Consider the following 18,696-nt stretch of genomic DNA (forward strand, 5'->3'; position numbering starts at 1 on the left):
GCTCATGAACAAGGCTGCATTGAACACCTGAGAACCTTAGTAGATTTGTCACATTGATGTTGAAAAGAAGTCTTGCTTTGATGTGGCCCTTGCTTTTTAATAAGGAGAAATCAATGACCCGTTGGTTTAGATCCACTCATTTTGTAATCTCTTGATGGTAAGTCACACCCCTTGCTTTGTCTCTTCTGAGATGCCCTACGTCAGTCATCTTCCCGAAACTAAACATTGCCCCTAGTGGATGACAAAGGAACATAGGAAACTTAGACAGCTACTCTAGCACAAAAACCAACTTGATTTTAATAGATGGTAAACCTTGGAAGGCCCAACGTGATAGCTGAGTTCTGGATTTTAGGTAGGCAATATTTGTAGTTGTTCTTCATGTGTGAATTTTATCACAAGCCTGGGTTACGACCAGGGATTCTAATAGTGAAGTAGTTGTGCTGACTCTTATTGGGGAGGCAAGACCTAGCTATAAGGCTTTCCATGGCTACGTGGTGGGGTCCACTTCCTGAGGGGACACATAGAGTGAGGAACGTGGGCATTACTATCAGGCAGCCCAGGATGGAATCCTGGTTTCTCTACTTGCCAGCTGTGTGATTCTAGGCGAGTTACTTAACCTCTCTGTGCCTCAGCGTCTTCATCTGTTACATGGGAGATGACAGTAGTAACAAACGCACAGGTATTTATAAGAATTACATGGGTTAATATCTGAAGAGTGTTTGGTGCATGGCAGCACCATATAAATGTCGAGGAAATAGAAATAAATAAGTTAATGTTCCACCTCTCTGCCATAAGGGGAAAGTTAACTGAGAGCTAATTCTGCTGAATTCTGAGTGTACCACTAGACTAAAAGATTCTCTTTTAATTCATGAGAGGACTAGTCCTTCAGTGCTCAGCTTATCAATTCAGGGGGCACAGATATTGCTGGGATACATCTTTGTCCAAAGCTTCAGAGAAATGAAATCCCCCAAAAGGGCAAGGAGGAAGTTGGAAAGCAGCTTCTGTGTATCTGCTGGCAGTGCTGGGTGAAATGGAGTCTCTGGAATAAAGAGGTGGCAGATTCTAAGTGTGTGTGTGTGTGTGTGTGTGTGTGTGTGTGTGTGTGTGTGTGTGTGTGTCCGTGTCTGTGCACGTGCCTATGTGCATGTTTTTTCTCCCCCAAAATAATGAGATCAAGAGCAAGAAGCAAGAAACCATTCAATGAGGAGGTAGGGTATGAATGTACGAATTGTGACAGAGAGAGGAAAGTACATTTTTCCAGCCCTACGCAATGTAGTTGCTGGTCGCCTTTGGCTCAAGCAACCAGGAAAACACCAAATATCTACTTTCCAATGATTTCAAACCTCTGTGCATATCTGTGGGTGTTTAAGAGGCCATTAAGACAGAAGAAACAATTCAGAATGACTTAAACGTACGAGAATACATGAATCTGCATAATTTTTAGAACATTAGAGCAGCCATTCAGATGAGCCCTGGGCCCAGCCTCAAAAGTTAGATCATTGGGGCTTCGCTGGTGGCGCAGTGGTTGAGAGTCCGCCTGCCGATGCAGGGGACGCGGGTTCGTGCCCCGGTCCGGGAAGATCCCACATGCTGCGGAGCGGCTGGGCCCGTGAGCCATGGCCTCTGAGCCTGCGCGTCCGGAGCCTGTGCTCTGCAACGGGAGAAGCCACAGCAGTGAGAGGCCCGCGTACTGCAAAAAAAAAAAAAAGATCATTGGACTATGGGGAAAAAAAAAAATAAGTTGTAATAAGGGTTACTCTTGATTGAGTACTTTTATGGTCAGGCACTGTTCTAAGCACTTTACCTAAATTAATGTGTTTGAATCCTCATGGCAGTTTTCCAAATGTGGAAACTAAGGTACAAAGGGTTTGCATCACAGGGCTAAGATTTCACAGCTGGTAAAAAGCCAGCTAAAATCAAGAGCCTGTGTTCTTTGCAACCAGGTTACTTTGCTTTATTTTTTATGAATCTTAAAAGTCATCATTCTTTGACTGTGTCCTCTGATAGTAGATCATGCTACTGCTCTCTCCAAATCAGTCAAATTAAAGGAGAGAAGTAAGATAATAATTTTGGATTATTCCAAATACCACAGTATTCAGACATATTAACTGCTTATGCCAGGGGAAGCTTTCAGGAGCCCGGACAACCAAATAATTATTTCTATGAGCTGCTTCAGTAAACTTAAATCTAAAAAAAGGGGGGGGATGAGGGGGCACGGAGAAGTAAATGTTACTTGAGAAATCTGAATATTTGTGTTTGGTGTTGCCAATATCTGGGCTATCCTTGATAATCAGAGGCTTTCTCTTTTAGCCTGTATGTTTGTCTATGTAGGTAGACAGAGCTCATGATATTCAGAAATGTGGGGAAATGTTGCTGCAGATCCAACACTCCAGAACAATTCCTTTTAAATACTTGAAGACCCATAAACACTGAGAATCCTGCTAGCTTACATCTAAAATTTCAGGCACCTGTATCTGTGGAATGCATATATGCAAAATAGAGCTGTAGAATGTATTCATTTCCATAACCAGGTATAATGCCTCATGTTATCCATTTAAATACCCATGACTAAGAATCTAGGGGGCATTTTAAATTTCCCCAACTACAAACGTAGTCTGGATTTATCTTGGAATTTTGAATGTGCCCCAGAGCTGAAATGAAGACCTTGTCATTGATTTGCTGTGGGTATTTCACAGGTCAGCCCTGTATCTGCCTGACACAGAGAGCCAGCCTTATTTTATTAGTCATTTCTATATATAAGACTTCGTGTTAATGACAAAGATCACAATATTCCCATAGTATAATTATTGATTTTATGAAGCTTATGCAGAATTAACAACCCAGCCTCCAATTGTCTCTCAGAATGGGGCATGAAAAGTGCACATATTTTGTAAATTAAAATCAATATTTTCAATTTCTCCTAAAGGTAATTTTCCTAATTTAGTGGACTTTTCCCCTAACATTTATTTTCCCTTTAATTATAAAATGGCAGGTTATCGATTTTCGTCTGTAACCTCTTGACGCCCGGAGTGTGTTTTTATTGCTCACGCAGGGTGGGGGTGGGGAGAGCAGTTACACCTCTTAATGAGGATCTTTAATTACTAGCTGAACAGTATTAATTTGCTTTGATAAATTATGACATGCACTCTCCCTCACACACGTTCTAAGAGAAGCATTTAGAAAGCTGTTAGGAAAGGTCTTTCATTGGGGGTGGTGTTTCTGAACTCTCATCAAGTTTTATACCTGCAAGAACTCTTTTAAATGCTTATCCAATACCAGTTTCCAGAAGCAGATACATCTAAATCAGCATATTCCATGAACATACATAAATCTCCTCCAAAGACAAGTGGGTGTTTTCCTATAAAACTAAGCAGCAGCATTGATTATTTCCTAAGCCTAATCATCTTCAGACTCCTTGAGGCTTATTCTCATGACAAATGATTGATAAGTCAATACAAAAAAATGCCCAGGTGAGTTTCAAAGACTAGCCAGCATGTACGGGCATTCCATTTTAGAGTCAAAATAAAACTGAAGGCACTAAGTAGAAGTAACACGTCTGCAAATATCTGTTCCCAGTAGCATTTCTCAGGTTATTTCGTGTAATTAAAAATAGGGTTTTTAGGAATCCCGCTGCGGAGGCCTCAACAGAGATTCTTAGAGTTTCCTGTCATTCTGAGAAGTCCCCTTTGCCATCTAATAAAAAGGTTTTTTTTTAAAAAGTGATATTCTTAAGGGATAATCATGATAGCTAGCCAACAAAACTGCTGACTGAAAGCACCTTTAATCTTCATACATGAGTAAAACAAAATAAAAATAAATAACAGAAGGCTATACACAATTGTCGACATGGTCCTGACAAATGGCAAAGTCATCCGTTTCTCACTTGCTGTGGTAAGATGGCTGCAAAGCTCACGCACACTGTATATCACATCTGCCAACTCATTTCTGTGATTAAATATTCCATCAGTGGGGCTATAAGGCAGCAAAGCTTCACAAGATTCGTAAGATGCACCACTTGAACGCACATAACTCACTTCCGTGGATAGGGAGCTCCCCGCCTGCAAAGGAAAATTGGAATTGAGTTAAATTACTCCACGAGCTGTGATCAATAGGGAGAGGAAAAGATCTTCCAATGCAATGCAGATCTAAGATAGAGTAAGGTCCTGATGACTAGAAATACACAATTAAACTCAAAAGGAGAGAGATGCAGAGTCAATCGACTTGGAAACCTTGAAGATGACAGTGAACAATAGTCTTGGTGACACTATTATTATTAGTGGGCTTTTGCAGGGGAGGAAAGAAGGGGGTCCTGAGTGGATCCTCCTTCTGAAAATAAACATTTCTGCTTTGTGGGGAGTGAAACAAAATGACGGGTGCTAAAAGAAGGGCATACCTATCTACAAAGTCACACTTGAAAAGTGGCCAGGTCTTGAAACTAGGTTATCCTGGGGTTATAGGGAGGATCAGATAAAATAATGAGTGTAAAAGATCTTCATAGACTGTAAAGTAAGATAAAGATATAAGAGATTAGTGTGATCGCTGAAGTCACCTGGATTGATTGTGTCCACGTCGGCACAAGCCTGGCCACGGATCACATGACTTGATGCCAGGCTAGGGGATGAGAAAGTGGATTGGGATCTCAATATAAAGGTTAAAAATGAAGAGGATGGATGTAGTGCTCTGTGATTGCGTAGCTCGAAAGGGCAGGTGTATTTGACCTTGGATTACCGGGACAAAGGTATTGGTTTTCTATGGGCTCTTGGCCACTGTGAACCATGATTCATCTAAGAATTGGGTCATAAGTAGGTAAATGTAGGTCTCCCTCCCCCCACTTCACTTGGTTGAGTCCGTCACAGTTCAGAGAATGACCTTTAGCCACACTTTTGGATGGACTTCTTTCCATTTCCTTTCCTGCAATCTGGATACAAGAGCATCTGAAAAAATGTAAAATTTGTCCAGAACCTGGGATAACCTGACCTAAGTTGCTTTTCTTTTATTGGTCACAATCCTAGACTTTGGATTGGGCTTGGGGTGATCTGCCAAAAGACTGGGTACAAAGCACACCCCGTTTTGGGTGACTGCCTTAGCATCCTGAAAGAGTATAAGGTGGGTTGGAAAGGCACCTGCCACCACCCAGAGCCCCTCCAAGCAGCAAATATTCAGGTGTACCTCATGGCTCTAAAGTTGCGCATATCCACCCAGAGGACCAGCCTCGCCTGGACTCAGAGCCAGGGCAGTGAGGAGCTGCTTCTTGTGAACAAATGACCTTTGGCTCGGTGATGTTGTGTATAATTTACACATCTGCCAGATTCCAGTGCAGTGCACATCAGTGAACTGGAACGGAAGAGTCCAGATTTAAGTCCCCGAGCAAAGGATTTTCAGCCTGGAAATGTTCCACTTCAAAGAGTTTATCTCGTTTATCTCGTACTTTTGCCTCCCCTTTTGGTGGCAATTCACTTTGCTTCTTCTCTCTCCTCCCTGCATCTGTCTTAATGGATTTCACTCCATCCCTGCCCACATTTGGCCTTAATTTTTATCTGCGTCCTTCCCTGTCCTACAGAGGGAATGCTGCTCGGCTTTGATGGAGCCTGTGGGGATCTTCAAACAGGATCGGCACTCGCTTATGTGCTGAAAACTGCATTTCCTAAATAAATGAGTCCCCATTCTATCGCATGGAAAGGCTATAGCAAGGTGAGCTTGCCCCAAAGCAGGGAGTGACAGGATGGTCCTTGTAGGAGAAGCCCCACCACTAGGCTGTGGAGGAAGATGAGGTTCGGGTATCTGGCTCTGGATAAATTTCATAGGGAAAGTTCTAGGTTGCCCTCATCAATATACTCGGCAACTCAAAACATCAGCAACGTAAGCCAACTCTGGGCGCTTAATCTGTGCCAGGCACTGTGCTAAACTCTGCGTCTCCTCCAATTCTAATAAAAATGTTATAGCATTATCTTCTTTGTAGAAATTATGAAACCAAGGCTTTTGTGGAGAGTTTATCTCATTTCCTAAATCACAGAACTAGTTTGTGAAGCATCTGTATATTATATAAAGGTCTTTTTTCTAACCACAAAGCCCATATTTTTCACCACCTTCTGATGCAGCTTCCTCAGTAGTAGATGAGGGCACCCCCTCTATGCCTTCCATTCATTAGGTCATAGAATATAATGGCAATTAGGAAGACTATCTTTGCATTTAATATTATTGGCTGCATGCCCAACCCCCATGATGGGATGTTTACATATGTTTACAGGGATTGCAGCTTTGCAGGATGAGTGTCATTTTCTTCCTTTTGCAGATAAAGTAGAAATCCAGTGGAGTGGAGTTGCCCAAGGTTGCTTACTTCAAAGGTTAAAGAGCTGATTCAAACCCCTATCTTTGTATATCTTATTAGGAAGCCAGTTCCTTTCCCTGCAAGTTACCTCCCATATGTTACTAAACGCGAGCTCCTGTGCCTGAGGCACAGTGAGGCCAAGCAATACTGAAACGTCAGAGTTGGAGCAGAGACAGGTTTATTATATAAAGGTCTTTATTATATAAAGAACCATGCGAGGAGACAGGTGGCTCTTGCCCCCAAACCCGCAAACTCCTTGAAGGGTTTCAGCAAAGTATTTTTAAAGGCAAGGCGAAGGAGGGGCCAGGTTGGTTGTTGCACACTTCTTGGTGTCGGAATCCTTTGTGCACATAGCTCAGGTCACCGATGTTCCTATAAACCTCCAAGAAAACAAATGTTATTCTCTGTTCTGCAACTTTATCTCTACAAGAATGGAAAAGTGTTGTACTCTTAAAGGTCAGAGCCTTGAGAATAGCTGTCCTGTGTATTTCAGGCTATAGGCAACATTCTTAACTCTAAGCAAAAGCAAAAGAATACAAAGGTTAAAGTAAAAGAAACAGATCTAATGTGGAGTCAGATTTGTTCTTCCCTATTACACAGACATGCTTTAGTTAATCCAGTATTTTGGATTGATGGTTCTTAACTGGGAGTGATTTTGCCTCCCAAAGGAATCAGGCAATTTCTGGAGACAATTTTCACTGTTACATCTGGGGGGAGGGGTGTTCACTACTGGCCTCTAGAGGGTGGGACTAAGGATGCTGCAAAATACCCTGCAGTGCCCCGGACGGGCCCCCACACGAAGAATGATCTGGCCTAAAATTCTGACAGTGCTGAGATTGAAAAACCCGGTCCTAGTAGAAGCACATGAGTAAAGATGTGACCTATGCACCAGATATCTTAAAAATTCTCATGCCCTGCTGATGGCTACTGTTAAAGATGTCCAAGCAGCTGTAGTTATTGATGGCAATCAAAGAATGAAAGAGAGACATTTGCCCAAATGTTTCCTCTTCTGGGCATTCCTTTATGATTTTTGACTCCAGAGGGAAAAGCATAGTTTGATTTATGCTGCAGAGCTGGCTGGCTTGGTTAGACATACTCACAGGATGCAGAAAGGCTGATACACTCACAATTCCAATTTATTGCAACAAAAGGCTACAGATTGAAAATTGGCAAAGGGAAGGAGCACCTCGGGGGAAGCCCAGAGGAAACCAGGCGCAAGCTCCTGGGTGTGCTCTCCCTGTCGAGTCACAGGAAGTGCTTCGTTTTCCCAGCAAGGATGTGTGACACCACATGCAAAGTGTCGCCAGTCAGGGAAGCTCACCTGAGCCTTGGCGTCAAGTTTTTTGGGGGGAGTTGGTCACGTAGACCTGGAGCACCCATGACTGATGTCAACTACTCAAACCTTAGCCCAAAGAGCAAAAATAAGTACTCACCATAAATCACATTGCTTCCATAAACAATCTTATCAAACTGGTACTGTGTAGCCCAAGGCCACAGGCATCCAAAAACAATCTCATCAGCTAGAATATTCCAAGGGCTCAGAACTCATCTCCCAGGAGCTGACCAGTCCTAAGGACAAGGCTTTGGGGGGAGATGCACAAGGTTTGAGCAGGCCGGGCTTGCTGAGTTAACCCTTTCCTGCCCAACATTAAAAAAAAGAAAATGGAGTTGGCAAGCTCAGAACATATCACAACGGTGATCGTGATGGAAGTGGTGAGGATGAGGCTGGTGATATAAGACAAGACGTACTACTGTGTTTGCTGATTCTAGGAGAAAAGATGAAGCTGAATTTAGTTATGAAAGAAGAAGGAATGAGTGGCTTTTTCACTTAGAGCAGGGGTCTGCAAACTTTTTCAGTAAAGGGCCAGTTAGTCAATACTTTCAGCTTTATGAGCCGTATAGTCTCTGCCACAGCTACTCAGCTCTGCCCTTCTAGTGCAAAAGTAACCATAGATAATACATAAAGGAATAGGCATAGCTGTGTTCCAATAAAACTTTATTTAAAAACACAGACATTTACATTTCATGTAATTTTCATGTGTCATGAATAGTCATCTTCCTCTCCCCACCAACCAGCTATGTAAAACTGTGAAAGCCTTGGCTCCTACTTTGCTGACCCTGGCTGTAGATTCCAGATTTAATAAACACAAAGCTTATGCCCTGGGGAGGTGTTTTGGTTTGGGTTTGGGTTTTTTAGCATTGCATTTTGGTAGCAATTACACAATACTGCATGAACCCATGGTTAGCTGGCTGTCACTCAGTTATATGATGTCCATCAAGGAAGGGCCAAAGAGAGAGGCTGTGTATGAATTCACACATACCACTGTCTTCCATTAATTCATCCTTTAGCTCAGAGTTATAGCACTGAGCTATATATATATATAACTGGGAAGTGCCAGGCACTGTGGTAGGCTCTGGGGTAGCAGCCCTTCCCTCCAGAATTTGGCAGGGCAGTAAAGGATGCACACAAATAAACTCAGGATATAGTAAATGATGATACCTCCTGGACCACTGGAAAATAACCATTCTCTCTGCATTGAAAGGGGTGCCATAAACTGGGTCTGGAAGGATAAGTTAGTTTGCCAGCCAAGAAGGCAGAGAGAAGATCATTGTAGGGGTAAATAAGGAGAAGTTTGGTAGCGTCCAAGGGAGTTTCTCAACCTTATCTTCAGAATCCACTGAGAAAAATTAAAACAGAATTAAAAATAAATACAAGTACTTGATGTTCATCTGAGATGGGAATTTCTGAGGCAAAATCAGTTTTCTCCAAAGACTGAGAAATATTGACTGAGATCAGAAAGAACCTTCTAGAGAAAAGTTGCTAAAGACCTGATAATACCATAAAAAGGAATCTGGATTCTGGAATTTATCCGTTGAGTGGTTGACAACCATTGAAAGCTCTGATTAAATAAATGAAATAATAAAAAAAAAATAAGAACACAGTGATGAATTAGGACCCAGACCTACATTTGCAACAAATCGGAGTCTTATCATGAACAATATATGTGGGTTAAGCCCTGAAAGATGTAAGACCACATCGGTGACTGGTCACCAATCCCAGAGACTGGGTTCTTGACAGACCCCAGGATTACCAAATGGCGCCCAACAACGAAAGCTATTATACAATGTGTCTCCTACTTTTGTCCAAAACTTTTCTGAGGAAAGCAGATTACCAGAGATTTTTAAAATGAGGTGGGTTCATTTTTCTCTTTATGTTTTAACTTGAGTTACCATTCTATCATAAACCATTTCGTTTTGAAGATTTTTTGCTTTCCACTTTCAGCGTTCTTTTCAAAATTTATGGTTCACTGTTACTAGCCCAGCCAATTAAGTTGTTGTGTAAATAGAGACAGATTGGCTAAATAGTGTTTAATATACTTTATGTTAATAATACATAGATACTCATTCTCCAAGTATAAAACGAAGCTGTCCCCTTTTCTTTTAAAAAATTTAGTGTTGAAGAACCAACACACAAATCTCAAAATCCTAGTTAGATTAACTACACTGATGACAGTTAATGCATTTCTAGAACTTCTATGGAACTGTTACAACCCATTACAGTCAAAATATTGGTTTATGAAAAATTAATAAAGCCAATGGAAAATGGAATCCAGCATTAGCTATTAACACCAAAAGAATCAACCAGAATTAATTATGCTGCATGCTACATTCTAATGAGTTTTTCATTAAACTGTATACCATTATGGAAACTAAACAAGGATTACTCAAAGAATAATGCCAACGGCTGTTATTTTTTTAGGGGATTAAATTAGTTATGGGTTATACATTTAAAACTGACGCAGAGGTTAATCGCTGTACACTCATCATTGTGCTAAAGTCAGTATCATTTTAAAAACACGAACACCCCAATATCATTGATATTTCCTCTGGAAAAAATATAAATCCATTTGTATGTTTCTAGTGTTTGTTTGATATACATGTGGTATTGTAAACACTGAAACCCTCTATATTAGTTCTCTGTCATTTTCGAAAACAATTTTCACCAGGTGAAATAGTCTATACTTGCTTTCAGCCCATTGCTGTGTGTGTGTGTGTGTGTGTGTGTGTGTGTGTGTGTGTGTGTGTGTGTGTGTGTGTGTGTGTGTGTGTGTGTGTGTGTGTGTGTGTGTGTGTGTGTGTGTGTGTGTGTGTGAAAGAGAGAGACTTAGGAGTATCTTTAAATAAATGTACCTGATTATTTTTTGAGAGATTCAGAATTGAAATATAGTATTTTCTACTCTCACCAAAAGAATAAGTTCAGGATTTTAAACCTAATCTAGGATAAGAAGGAAACTCAAGATGAATCTCTACAGCCATCCCACAAATATACCCAGATCCTCCTAAAATCCAGTTCTGTAATAGTAAGTGAAATATAAGAGGGGGCCACTAGGGAGGGCTTTCTGGAAGGCTTTTTGGACTCTTGTAGCATCATAGAAGCTCTCGCACCTGGAGGATGAGAGGCAGAGAGGGAGGAAGTCCATCTGGGTTCTTTGCAGAGACTTGTAAACTCCACTGTTTTCAGCCGAAGCACAATTTGTAATTTTTTTTTTCTCCCGAGCAGAGATTGCACACTAAAATATCTTTAGGAGGAGGTTGTGAGATAAGTAAGTGAAATGTGCAAATTGGAAGGGACATATCTCAATTATAGCAGGAGTAGCTTCTCCCCATCACTTTGAGTGGCTCTGCCAGGCAGGAATACTAGCCCAAACCCATGTGGCCCCATCTCCTGATTCCTCAAGAGAAGCCAGACATATGTCTTGTAACATTAAAACTCCCAAATTTAATTGTTTGCAATTATTTCCCAATCTTAAAGTGTTTTCCATTAATTCTATTATGTTTAGCATTATGTACAGTACATTAGTTAGCAATGGGCTACTCCTTTCTTAAAAAAAAAAGACAAAAACAAAAACAAGAGAACAAAAAAAGTCCCCAACGGGCCATATTTTGAGATTCCAAATAATAATAATAATTACTATTTCCATTATTACAATTGCTGAGATCACTTATTGATTAGCTACTATTTACCAAACGCTTTCATGTAATAGTTTTAATCCTTACAACAATACTTAATGAAACTGATAGTTTTGCCCCTATTTTACAGATGTGAAAACCGAGGCTCAAGGATATTAAATGATGAGGTCAAGAACACTTAGCGAGGCTAGCAAAAACTAAGTTTAAAAGTTTCCAAAGCCCATGCTTTTCCAACTACATTATCCGAGCTTAAGGGTTCACTATTTCTCCTCCATGTTTCCTTCCCCCACGTCTTATTTCTACCTTGCAAGTGGGATTTTTCTTATCTACAGAAGATACATCCTGCCCAGAGGCTTCCTTGGTTGGATTAAAAATATATATATAGCAGATTCTTATCAGATTCTTAAAGGTGATCAGGAGCTTGTAGCTAACATCTTTAGCCTGACAGAGTCAGGTGTTTTCAGCCAGAAGATGACTGCAGAATCTTTAGACACGATTTTGTTGGAAAGGTGTTGGTGGATATTTATCATTCCAAGGTTGGAGGAGATGTTTCATCAACTCAGGACCAAGTATCACCATTGATAGGCTTCATGAGAGAGTCTGAGCTTTGGAGTCGTGCGAAGCTGGCTCCGATTTCAGTTTTGTCTCATAGTTTTGTCTCTCTCAGCTTTAGTTTCCTTGTGGATTTAATAAGAAAAAAAGTTATAGTGCTTGTAGAACATACTCAGTCCAGAACCAGAAACTCAATGGCATCTTAATTGTCAGTCTTATTAATATCACCTGTACTGAAGATTGTTTATATAGTCCCTACATAGGTATTTTACTGTTGTTGGTGGCCCTGGAATCCCCTGGGAGCTTATTAGAAATGTAGACTTTCAGGCCCCACCCCAAACCTGCTAGATCATAATCTACATTTTTTTTTTTTTTTTTTTGCTGTACGCGGGCCTCTCACCCCTGTGGCCTCCCCCGCTGCGGAGCACAGGCTCCGGACGCGCAGGCTCAGCGGCCATGGCTCACGGGCCCAGCCGCTCCGCGGCATGCGGGATCCTCCCAGACCGGGGCACGAACCCGCGTCCCCCCCGCATCGGCAGGCGGACTCCCAACCACTGCGCCACCAGGGAAGCCCCATAATCTACATTTTAAAAGGGTCCCCACCCATTGATTCAGTTCATATTAGCATTTGAGAAGCAAAGCTCTAGGATGGCCCTTATCTATATATTGACACCCATGACCCAGAAGGCCAAATGCCTTAGGAACTAAAATTTATTTGCATTGTTTTTGTTGTAACTGAATTGCTATCCTTCCACAAATACCTTATGGGACCATATTTCTCCTTGTTCCATTGTCTTAAACCACAATGAATTAAAAAGAAATTTGGGACAAGTATTGAAAAAACATGTCTTCAAATTGTTTTTGGATGTTTGTGTTTTAAACAAAACTGAAATAAAATTAAAATTTTGACAAAGTATTGATAAAATGATACCCTCTGAAATTTTTAGTGACAGTTTCCTGGGGAGTGGCTAATGCTCTCCTGAGAGACAATTAGTAGTAGTATTGTTCCAAACAGAAAGTAGACGTTAGAACAAGGGTCCCCAAATGTATTCTGTAAGGTTCCAGGTAGCAAATATTTTAGTCTTTGAGGGCCATGCATTCTCTGTTGCAATTACTGAGCTCTGTTGTTGTAGCATAAAGCAGCCATAAATAATATGCAAGTGAATGAGTGTGGCTGTGTTCCAATAAAACTTTATTGATAGATACTGAAATTTGAATTTTATATAATTTTCACTTGTCACCAATATTATTCTTCTATTGATCTTTTTTTTCCTCAACCATATAAAAATGTAATCATTCTTAACTCATGGCCATACAAAAATGGTGGTAGGCCGGATTTCACCAGAAGACTGTAGTTTGCCTGCACCTGATTTAGAAGATTAGCCTTAAGTCCATGGGTCCAGGAATCTAGTTGGTTTATTTTGCATTCAGCACCACAATATTTCTGTCTGTGTGATCTTGGGCAAGATCCTTAAACTCTCTCTGTCTCAGTATCCCCATCCATTAAGTAAATATAATAGTAGTACCTCTCTTACAGGGTTAAGAGTAGGGGATGATCCAAATTAAACATTGAGAGGTTTGCGGGGCACTTAGCAGGTCTTCAGTAAGCAATTTTTGGAATTGTCGCTGTAACATTTGAGGATCCGATATATTTATTATCAGATTGAGTCAATCAACTGTTTTCTTTAAAAGCCTCTATTAGCCTAAATTTGGAGGCAGGAGCTTAAGGTAACAGTTGAGTCATTACATTTTTCAAACAATAAAGAATCAAGGAGAAAGTTCTACAGAGATCTGACGTACTGTCCTTGCAACTTTTTTCTGCAATTACATCAAAATAAAACGTGGAAAGAAAAAAATGTGACGTGTTTCTTTCTAAATAGGAATGTCAAAACTCACCAAATAAACTGGAAAGAGGGATTATGAACGCCATAGACAGATTCACTCCAGGGCTCCTTTAAATATGGAAATCCCCTGGCGCAATTAAAACATGATTTGATTTATAAGAATTAAATATACATGCAATATTTTCTGCAGCCTCTGTGCCTAAATGGAAATACCTCTGTACTTAAAATGCTCCCATAACCCTTCAGAGAAGCTCATCTTTCAGGCATGTATAAAAGCTTTAGGTATTAGCTGTGAAAATATTCTTACGTGGATTAGCTCAATGCTAGTCTGTTAAAAAATGCGTAACTGTAAAAGCCAAAATCATCAGGCTTTGGATGAATTTGTCAACTGGAAGCAGTAACTTCCATTGGCAGGGACCACATGGCAACCTCCCAGGTCTCTAAGTAGAACAGAAGTTTGATGCTTATATGATGCTGCATAGGGGACCCTCACGGTAGCTCCTCATTGATCCTCAAGGCAGAGTTCATGATAAGGTAGGACTACCACAACAAAGTACCATAGACTGTGTGCCTTCAACAACAGACATTTATTTTCTCACAGTTATGGAGGCTAGAAGTGTGAGATTAAGGAATTGGCAGGGTTGATTTCTTCTGAGACCTTTCTCCTTGACTTGTAGCCCGCCATCTTCTCCTTTTGTCTTCACATGGTCCTCCCTCAGTGTCTGTGTCCTAATTTCCTTTTCTTATGAGGACATCAGTTATAGGAATTAGTTTCTACCCTAATTTTACCTTAATTACCTCTTTAAAGATGCTATCTCCAAACACAGTCACGTCCTAAGGTACTGGGTGTAGGACTTCAATGTATGAATTTTGAGGGAACACCACTCAGCCCATACAGTAGAGCAGGAGTGCCGTATGTCTTCTTCTGGATGGAAAACCAAGGGTGAGCTCTCTAGGATTATGTGATTAGTGTTTTGTGTGCCTTCTTCCCCAGCCTGCCTCCAGAGACTTTGACGGAATAGCTTGGACTAGAAGTGAGGTACGCTTTTTCGTTTGAAATGCTCCAAAGCAAAATTGGTCAAAGGACAAAAGGGGAAAGATCAAAAGTAAATAAATTTTACCTCTTTGCCTGCAGAAGTAAACAGACCAGATATATTTAGCCATTTTCATTTTTCTTCTAAATCTGTGATGACCTAAGGCCTGGTTTACTCTGAGTGCATCTGCGGAGCAGCAGAATCACCCTGGGTTGCTGATGAAATGCAGATTTCCCACCCGCTGAGTCACACTTTTCAGGGCTGGGGCCTGGGAGGGTACAGCACTTCAGATTCTCCCAGGTGGTTCTTAAACTCTGGAGGCTTTGAAAACCTCTGATTTAAGGGTGGAAAGAACTCAGGGCATTGAGGTTTGGGGGATGGCTCTTCTCCAGCGTTTCGCAAAGTATGGTCCCCAGAAAACATGAGAACTTGTGAAAGATACAAGTTCCCAGGCTCCAGCCCAGACCTATGGAATCAGAAACACTGGCAATGGGGCCCGGCGTTCCGTGTTTAACCAACCCTCCAGGGGATTCTGGGGATGCAAGTGGTTGTGAGAACCCTGGGTGATACCACCCCTTTTCTTAAAGTACTGCTCCCACAAGAAGGAAGTCAGCGGGTTTCTGTTTCAGTGAAGTCTCCTTTTCTCCCCAGCTCACAGTTTGTTTTTTCAACCATAACCAGTATTTTCCTACTTTTATTCTAATCAAAAATAAAAAGCTTTAAAAATCATTCAGCAACCATAGAAGCAGGAAGGAGTCACTGAGAAAGTGAGCAAAGGTCGAGGAACACAGATAGCTGGTTTCTCACCTGGAATTTGCCTCTGATTGATGATAAGCCTTTTCGTAAATGACATCGTTGTTCTGTGCCTCCTTTTTTTCCATCTATAAAAAAGGCCTAGGGCTTCCCTGGTGGCGCAGCGGTTGAGAGTCCGCCTGCCGATGCAGGGGACGCGGGTTCGTGCCCCAGTCCGGGAAGATCCCACATGCCGCGGAGCGGCTGGGCCCGTGAGCCATGGCTGCTGGGCCTGCATGTCCGGAGCCTGTGCTCCGCAATGGGAGCGGCCACAGCGGTGAGAGGCCCGCGTACCGCAAAAAAAAAAAAAAAAAAAAAAAAAGCATATGGGGTTCAGCAGGTGTACCCCAGATCTACACAGTGGGCACACAGTAGGTCCCAATAGACGGCTGCTGAATGAATGAACTCATAGCCTCATCTTTCCCGAGCCGAGCACTGGAGACAGGAAGGCAGCTCTGTAATGGTCCCCTCTGGGACTTTTTCCCCTCAGCCCTCTTTCTAGAGTTACTAGGTATCGGGGGTGGGGGGTGGGAAATCTCCCCCTTCAACCCTCTTGAGTTCTTGTGGTTGGTCTAATAATAAAATTGTCACAAGACAGATGAACAGGAGAAAAAAAGAAACAAATTTTAATACGTGTGCACAGAGGTCTCATAGAAATGGGACCTAAGAAGTGGCCAAAGCAGGCAGCTTTTATACTTGTTAGACAAAGAGACAATAAATGTGTGAGGAATTGACAGCACAAAGAAGCTTAGGCTTTGGAAAATGAATTAGTAAAGAGTGTAAACAGAGTTTGGTTTGAGCTTGGGGCAGTAAATTAAAGGAGTCACAGGATTTGTTGGTGCAGCTTCTCGGCCCAGAATTCCCCATCTCTGATGATAAGGGTGTCCTTCTACTTCCAGATGCTGGGAGGGCACCTTTCACCTGAGGGATTTATTTCCTGCTTTCAGGGAGGCAGAGAGAAGTTTCAGTGTTCTTAAGTAACTTTAATTCAAACTAACCAATATGCCATTGAGGCACATTTTGGGGCAGCACGCCCTGGATCCCATCGTAGGACAAGTGACATCCGGAAAGCGGGACTCCAGCAATGATCTCTGTTTTCAAGTGACCCTGGACTAGCACATCTTAGATGTCTGTGGAGACACAGGGACCACGGGACACACACAGACCTCACAGGGCAGGTGCTCCTGAATTCCCATTGGCTCTTAGATGTTTTACAAAGTCTTGTTGTTGTTGTTATGCTTTGGGTCTTTGTCTTTTGCATTTCAACAGAGATAAGAGCATCCTTCTCTAAATCTCCCAGCCCATCTTCATCTTGGAGCTAATGAAGCGAATCAGTCATTCCCAGTTGCTAGGCAATTGGAATGTTTCTTTGACTTTTTTTTTTTAATTCAGAAATTATAGGGAGGGCCCAGGCATTTCACTGGACTAGCTTGTAGCTCTGCCTATTTGGTATTAAAATGGAAGGGCAACCGTTGCAAAACAGCTTTTCTTTTCTTCCTTTAACGTTCTAATTTTGTTTCTTGAAAGTGTGACAGGGCTGCCTACCAGAATCCCTTCCCGTAGTTTCTCTCCTCAGTTGCTTCCTGACTCTGAGCCTAGGTCCCTGGACCCATGGGGACAGGATGATGAGTAAGACATGATTCTTTTTTTTTGCGGTACGCGGGCCTCTCACTGTTGTGGCCTCTCCCATTGCGGAGCACAGGCTCCGGACGCGCAGGCTCGGCGGCCATGGCTCACAGGCCCAGCCACTCCGTGGCATGTGAGATCCTCCCGGACCGGGGCACGAACCCGTTTCCCCTGCATCGGCAGGCGGACTCTCAACCACTGCGCCACCAGGGAAGCCCAAGACATGATTCTTGACCTCTTGGAGTTCAGTGCATCCATGGGGAAGATACTCGTTAAATAGACCATTGCAACACAATCTAGAAAAGCAGAGGAGGGAAGCTGAACCTGGCCAGGTAGAGGCAAATAAACCCAGTCTCTAGGAGGAGGAGAAGCCAGAGCCCAGTGGAAAGGGAGGGGAATTATCTCAGGGGGAGAGGAAGGGATTCCTGGGAGAAGAACCACCCTGTGCAAAGGCCTGGAGGGGTGAAACTGCACCCTTGTTCCAGTTGGTTGGAGTCCAAGTTCTTCACGGAAGGGTTGGCAGCACAGGAAAATAAAATGTAGTTAGTTTCCCCTTCCTGTCTGTGGTAGGAAACACCCCTGCTGGGCTTCTCCTTGCCCCTCCATGGGCCAGGAATGGTCCTCTACACAGTGGGGAGTCTCCAGGTGAGAAGGAAGAGTTGGGTTGCCCCATCTGAGGTATGGATCCTGGCTCACCCTCCCCCCGCTGGAGATGCCAAATCCAGCCCGAGGGCGGCCGCGGGGACCCACATCTTGCCAGAATTTAGGATGCTGACAGTCATGGCACTCTGATTCGCAAGTGAGCGTGACAGGCTTTGGGAAAGGCTCTGATGATCCCAAGATCGTGGGCTGTCACACGGATCCCAGTGCCTGCAGCTGCAGATAGAGTCATCAACCTTCCAGGAAATGGACGACCAGGCTCCTCAGGTTTCACTTAAACTGGATGAGTCAACCTTCAAAGAACCAGAAAAGAGGAGGAAACAAGTGTGAACTGTAGGCATGCAAATTCCCAGCTATAAACAAGGAACAGAAAGGTTGGTTGGGAAAAGCACTGTTTTTAGCAAAGAAAATAGAAATGAAGAGGTCTTTAAAAACATAATAATTCAATCATATTCATTAATCCCTCTGAGGGCCAGGTATTTTGCTAGGAGCTGGGGATAAAAGGATGAGTATGATTTGGCTGTGATCCAGGGGGATTCTCAGTAGCTAAGACTGATATGTAAATAAAAAGTTGTAATACTGCGTATCAAAGGATCTACTAGGGAGATTTTTTTTTTAAGTGTGATAGGAGCATAGAAGATGGAGTAATTAACTCCTGCGGACTGGGAAGAGAGGAGGTGACACTTAATGCAGAGGCGTTGGGGGTAGGGGAGAACCACTTCTTTTTTTTTCAATTGAACCACATATAATTGCCAATGTCAACCCTGTTTGACATAAGAAAGGTCAATTTCGTATGGTTTAACCTAACAGAGCAGGAATAGGATAGAGGTTTCATCCCGTCCACTGACAATGATCTAATGATAGTAACTGCCTAGAAACTGTGTTAAGA

The 18,696-nt window shown here is 42.4% G+C and overlaps 1 protein-coding gene across 13 annotated transcripts in view; it reads left to right on the top strand.

Moving 5' to 3' along the window:
• RBFOX1 (RNA binding fox-1 homolog 1) overlaps window positions 1-18,696 on the top strand; it is a 362,962-nt gene that overhangs the window by 259,269 nt on the left and 84,997 nt on the right. The window lies entirely within an intron of this gene.

This window comes from Lagenorhynchus albirostris, chromosome 15, assembly GCF_949774975.1.
Source record: "Lagenorhynchus albirostris chromosome 15, mLagAlb1.1, whole genome shotgun sequence".
Taxonomy (NCBI): Eukaryota; Metazoa; Chordata; class Mammalia; order Artiodactyla; family Delphinidae; genus Lagenorhynchus; species Lagenorhynchus albirostris.